The sequence below is a fragment of the Kogia breviceps genome, chromosome 7, assembly GCF_026419965.1.
Source record: "Kogia breviceps isolate mKogBre1 chromosome 7, mKogBre1 haplotype 1, whole genome shotgun sequence".
Lineage (NCBI taxonomy): Eukaryota > Metazoa > Chordata > Mammalia > Artiodactyla > Physeteridae > Kogia > Kogia breviceps.
The window spans coordinates 48311315-48317952 of record NC_081316.1 but is presented as its reverse complement, the minus strand read 5'-3'; positions in this window follow the sequence as shown (position 1 = coordinate 48317952).

The following is a 6638-nucleotide window of genomic DNA, read 5'->3' as shown; positions in this document are numbered from 1 at the left end:
TTGGGCTGGAAGCCGTCATCTTGTTGTGGAACTGTTATAACTGTTTTCTTAGCCTTCCTATGAATCTTGATGATGAACCACTTTTTGTAACAGTGTCAGAGTACAAAAATATCTATAAATGACAAAAGACTTAAAAGGCTTGATTACACCTCTGATTACATTTAATTTAACATACAAAATAATCCTAGTTAAATACTTCTCTTTGAGTTACCTCAGGGGCCCTCGAAAGTATCCCAAAGTTAGCTGGAAATCAAAGGAACTTTAATTAAAATTTGGTATTTGGGAAGTTCGTCAAAAAGATTTAAAACACTTGGTCAAATAAGGTCCTAGGTCACTGAGACAATAGTTACTTAGCCAAAGTGACAATAAAACATTTCAAACACAAATACAGAACAGATCACTTAAAAGGTAAAGAACTTAAAACTGGTTAGCAAAGACAGTTCAACGTTTTAAGAAAACCTGTCCTTTTAAGAGAGGGAAAGGCCAAATTCAAGTGTTGTACCAGCTTACTTTTAAAATTCATTTACTCAATTAAATTTATTCTAAACTTAATCAATCTTGACCATGCACAAAACCCTTTTCTCAGGGTCCACTCTCCACAAACTTTTATCACCTTCTATATCCATCACTTTATTTTTTTCCATCCAGAAACAACCAGAAGACAGATTTTCTTTTCCCTTAATTAAATGCAATTCCATTCCTCACACTTTCTTTACTGAAAACACACAATCTACTTTCCTTAAATGTTTTTTTCACATCGAGTTACTTTTCTTGTTGACAAATCCGTAACAGAATGAGGTCTTATTTGACCTCTAGTAAACCTGGGTACAACAGAAGTACTATACTTAACATTGATGACTCTATAAAGACATGTCTATATTAATCAGACCAACCAGCTTAAGCCACCTTTAATACCAGATATCAGTCTAGTATTGAATATTTCCCAGATGACGTGAGCCTGAAATTCATTCTGGCCAGTTTTATATTTCTAATTATTTATATAAGCTATAAGGACTTAATTTCCTTTAAGCCAATTAAATAGAGCTCTTTTATGAATTAATTTTGGCAATAGCATACATCTACAACACACATAGATACATACGAACACACAAACACAGAGACCTCATAGTTCCCATTTCAAAATTTCAGCCCTGAGTCAGGTACAGTAATATAAAATCCATCATTTACAAGGGGTTGGGTTCAAATTGGGCTTCTGGCAGATGGAACAAATCCAGGTCACCTGTCTAGATGGCTAAACCCTCTTTTACTAATGTTTACAGAAAAGACACTTTCTAAATTACTTTACCCTCTTTCAAAATTTGCATTTTAAAAAGATGGCAGAGAGAAGGGTTCCTGAGAAGACCTTTACCCTCTTTCAAAATTTGCATTTTAAAAAGGTGGCAGAAATAAGGATTCCTGAGAAGACCAGGTAGGATTGGAGTATTACAGGGAGATTGGCATGGCACCAAAAGCCCATAATTAATGAATTTTGAGATTAGGGGTTGGAGGCCTCTTTGAGCCTCTGGTTTTATGGAGAATTGGCACCTGGAAGGGAAGTTATTAGTTTCCTGCAAGGTGATTTTTATAAGAGTGACAAATTTGTTTTCCCTGGGATTCCCTGATCCCAGACCTGTGGATCTGTAAGTTTTTCTATTTCTGGGGGGAATATTTTGGGTTGGACTGTCCATGTCTTGTATAATACATAGTCCAGCCAAAAACACTCCTTGGCTTTGGTCTTCAGGGAGAGTAAGAGTTGCCCCCAAGACTGAGAAAATCCCTTCCCAATAATGGGCTGGGGCATTCAGGCATGACAAGGAGCTTGTGAGTGTTAAGACTTCCCAGGTGCAAGTTAGAGGGGTGGTGGAATGTTTTAATTTTGGCTTTCCTTCAACCCCAACAATAGAGCAGGTTTCAGGGGCAAGGGGCCCAGCACGAGAAGTCAGGACAGAATAATTGGCTCCTGTGTGCACTAGAAATTGGACAAGCTTACCTGCCACATCAGTGGTCACCCGCAGTTCCTCCCGTGTATGATGACTGTCTTCTCAGGAGCCTTGGGGGGTCCCAGGTCCTGTCAATCAACCACTGCTATGACTGGCATGGGGGAATATCCTCACTCCCTTTGGAGCTGGGGGCAGTCCTTCTTCCAGTGGCCCATCTTCTTGCAGAGTGGGCATGGCGTTTTGGGTGTAGGCTGGGACCTGTTTCCTGAGCATTCCTTGCTCCAGTGTTCAGGACTCCCACAGCTGAAACTGGTTCCTTTCCCTGGTGGAGGTCTTCTAGGAGTACTTTTGGGGTGACCAGGAAGGAGGTGGCTTAGGTCTCGTCATGACAGCTGCCAAAAGCTTGGCTTGCTCTTGTTCCTTCCTCAAATCATGCTGTTCCTTCTTTTCCTCCTCAGCCCGGTCTCTATTGATAAAAACACTGAAGGCTGTGTCAATAAGAAGGTTGAGAGGGGTTTAGGGCCCCATGGCAAGCTTTTGAAGCTTCCGACAGATGTAGGGGTTGATTGGCTAATGAAGTGGGTTGCAAATACATTGTGTCCCTTGAAAATATTTGGGTCTATATTCGTATATTTTCTGAGGGCATCTACCAATCGGGGCTGAAATAGGGCTGGATTATCATCTTGGCCTTGGGTGGCCTCTTTAACCTTAACATAGTTAACAGGTGTAATTACACATCATTTCATCCCTTCAACGAGGCGAAGGATCATGTGATCCCTACTAGTGATACCAGACTGGCCTGGTTGATAGTCCCAACTGGGATCCATTAGAGGCTCTGCTGTCAGGCCCAAAGGATATCGATGTGGTTGGGCAACACTTAATTCATCAGCATATGTTTGAACCTGTGCCCAGATACGGACCTTTTGCTCACTGGTGCAGCAGTGGGAAAGGACAATATTTTCATCCTTCCAGGTAAGGTCAAAGGAGAGAGTCAGTGCCTGGAATTCTTCGGTGAACTGCCCCAGGTCCTCCAAGAATCTGCCTAAGCAGGTGTGGCATTGGTTAAGGTCAGACAAGGAAAAAGGGGTGTGGACTCTGGTAATTCCCTGAGGCCCACCTGTTACTTCCTGAAGGGGGCAAAGAGGCTCTGGCTGCATTTCTGGTACGGAAGGGTAAAGAGGCTTATAGGGCGGGGGAGAGGCTGAAGATGGTGGAAGAGCGTTAGGACTTGGGTCTCCTGTCTGGGGCTCCTGTTCTTCTAGGTGTGCCACTACAGAGGGCTTTTGTGTAGCCTAAATGGGTCCCAGCCGGCCAGGTTCCCTAACCTAGGACTTGCGAAGCTCCGGGTTTTCTCTCAGGGCCATAAGAGCCTGTACATAAGGAACTTCTGTCCCATTTCCCCTGCCTTTTGCAAAAGATGTCTAACTGTAGGATTGGTATTATAGTTGAGGCTCCCGTTTGCTGGCCAGGCCTCATCGTCCTCAAGTTTATACTGGGACCAGGCTTCATTACAAAAGAAAATGAGCTTTTTCGTTTTAAAGAATCTAGAGAAAACTTGTCCCAGTGACTCAAATTGCAACCAAGGGGTGAGCCCTTGGGGATGGAGGAGGTGTTTTGCGTCGTTGCTTCATGGAGAGGGTGCTCCTGTACCAGAGAGAAGCACTAGCATCAGGAGGTCCCATGGGAGCTCTCTAAGACAGAACTGGTTCCAGGCCTCCCCATCCACATGGTCCTGTTGACTTTATCCACAGTGCGGGTTAGCTACTTCCCCATGTGGCGGTCCTGTTGGCCCCAAAGTCCTGGGGCCTGTATCCTATCCTGGCGTCTGTGGTACCCAGGATGAGTGACCTTCCTGAAGGTTTCTCTATACAGTCTACAGATTAATTCCTGTGTTCTGGGATATGTTCCCCTGGAATGGACATCCTCATGGCTCTAAGACTTATTTAAGTCCCAGCCTTTTTCCCTAAAAAGGTGGTAAGTTTCAGAAAACAGGCACTGGCCATTAAGGCAGATGGTTTGTGAGAAAGGAAAAACTTCTCTTTTCCCTTCCTTTCTGTGGGCAGCACCCCTGGGACCTTGGTGCCATCCTCCCCCTTCCCCCACTCCCAGCGGGCAGTGGGGCTGGTTGCAGGGGCTGATATGGCAGCCGAGGCAGAGGCACCGTGACTGTCGTTAGGGAGATGGAGGGCCCCCGGAACCCTAGAAGAACACTCCCAATCACGTGACCCCAGGGAGGCAAGCACAGCAGATGCAGATCATTGCTCAGGCACGTATCCCTGGGGCGTGGCCATGCAGTTTGAGTCGCCTGCCCAGCCCTCACAGGGCGTGGTGGCAGTGGGGTCGGGGTGGACTCTGGAGGGGGCCGGACAAATGCCAGGAGGCGGGTGGTGAACGGTGGTCCTGGTCCCACCACCGTGAGTCCCAACCACGTGGGGAGGAACCATCCCCCTCCTAATACCCGGGGGTATGTGCACAGACAGCCTACTGCTTGAGGGAGCTCCTCAAGGGATCGCAGCCGCTGCAACCATGGCACAAACTCTAAGTCAGGTTGTATTCCATATTTTTCCACAATTGGACCTGTTAACAGTTAATTAAATGGTGGATGAGGCAAACCCAGAAGGCAAAGATCCTGTGGTTCAGCTCCCTAGATGCCTGTGAGGATGACTAGCAGTAAGGCTGTGCCTCTCAAGCCCAAGGGAGGTGAGAGGCTAAGTCCAAAAAGGCGACAGACAGTAAGAAAGCAAAAGAGACAGAGTAAGGGAGAGAGTAGGAGAGAATGGGAGAGTAATGGTGGGAAATAAAGTAGTCCCTCTCAAGCGCAAGGGAGGCGAGAGGCTGAGGCTTACCGAATTCTCCTGGCTAGCTCACCAACATGTTCCCAGTGAATCTGAGGTTCTTGCTTCATTCTAAAAGAATATGGAGATGAAGTGATAGGTAAGAAGTGGAGTGCGGACCATCTCAGAAGATGAGAGGCCTTGGGAGAAACACACTGCACAGACAGAGCGAGGGCCATCTCAGAAGGCGAGAGAGGGTCCCAAAATATGGTGTGGTTAGTTTTTATGGGCTGGGTAATTTCATAGGCTAATGAGTGAGAGGATTATTCCAATTATTTGGGGGAAAGGGGCAGAGACTTCCAGGAATTGGGCCACTGCCCACTTTTTGGTCTTTTATGGCCTTTTACGGTTAGCCTCAGAACTGTCATGGTGCTGGTGGGTGTGTCATTTAGCATGCTAATATATTACAATGAGCATATAATGAGGCTCAAGTCCATGGGAAATCGATCTCCTGCCATCTTGGATCTAGTGAGTTCCAACCAGTTTTTGTCGGGCCTATGGCCATGTCATTCTTTTAATGGTCGTGCCCTGTCCCCTTCCCTCTTGTTTCAATTAGAGATTTAGCCTTATGGGCCTTTTGGTGCCACTGTAAACGATCTATAAGTAATCTGTAGCTTTCAATCTTTAAAAGATACCTTTCTAATAATTTATGACTGAAGTAACTTTTTAAAAGTCCTTTGTATTTCTCTACATTTTTTTTCTTTTAAAAGATAAATAGAGCTTGTAAGCCATAAAATACCTAACACCTTTCTGTTTCTGTTTGCTTTTTTCCCTCCGGATTAAGGTACATCTTTCTACCAATGGAAATGGAAAGACTGGTATGAATCTGCAGTCATTTAAAAAATTTCTATGCTTCATAAGTTATGGTGAACCAAAAGTTGCCTTAGGTAATTTTACTAAGCTAATCTGTACATTTCTACTCACATAAGGAGTCTTTTAAGAAGGCTCACACTGCAGTACAGTGATTCTCAAGCTTTCACCAAAGGACTGTTTTTTGTTTTTGTTTTTTTAAAAATTTCTATCCATTGCAGATTGATACTTTGGTAAAATACAATAAAAATTAATGACTAGAAAAATTTTGAGATACAAAATAAAAGCCCCATTTATTATAATAGACATAAAATGGCTGTCAAATATAAAAATGTTTGAATGTTTTATTTTCTCTTTCTATGATTATCTTGTCATAAACCAGTAAAAGGACCACACTTTGAGTAGAGCTGATGAGAATACATGCACAGACATTACCACCTGCTCATTTACACTTCATCTGAGTGGACCGGGATAACTGAAGACCAACAGGATCTCCAAATGCCTTCCTGTCCCCAGTATCTTAAGTCACTGTTTAGAGAATAGCCACTTCCCACTTGAAGAATAGTGAAAACTAAAGTAAATATGGGGGAAATGACAGGCAGCTCAGTTGCTGTGGCAGCAACTCTACATTTTCCAGCTTAATGTTTCAACCTGAATTACCTGGAGTTGGAAGGATGTGCTGTGGAATTTGGGAGAGAGGCTGGAAGAAAACCAATTAGTCCCTCACCAAGTATTTAATAGGCTGGCAAAGCAGCTGTGTTGGAATGTTGGCTGTACATCTGCTCAGCTGTGTCTGCTTGGCAGGGTTACCCTCTCTGAAGCTGTTTCCATGAATATGCAATGGGGACAAGGATGCCTCTGGTAACTGCAGCAGTGGTTCAAAGGTTTCAGTATGGTTGGTAATGGATGTTAAATTCTGAAGTGTTGTGCGAATATAAAGCATTAAGCAACTGTTTTCTAAAAGCTGAGCTAATTAGAAGTTGGAAAAATGGTTAAGACATCAGCTTTATGTTTATTTATCATTAGGAGAAAATGTTTTAGCATGCCCTATATT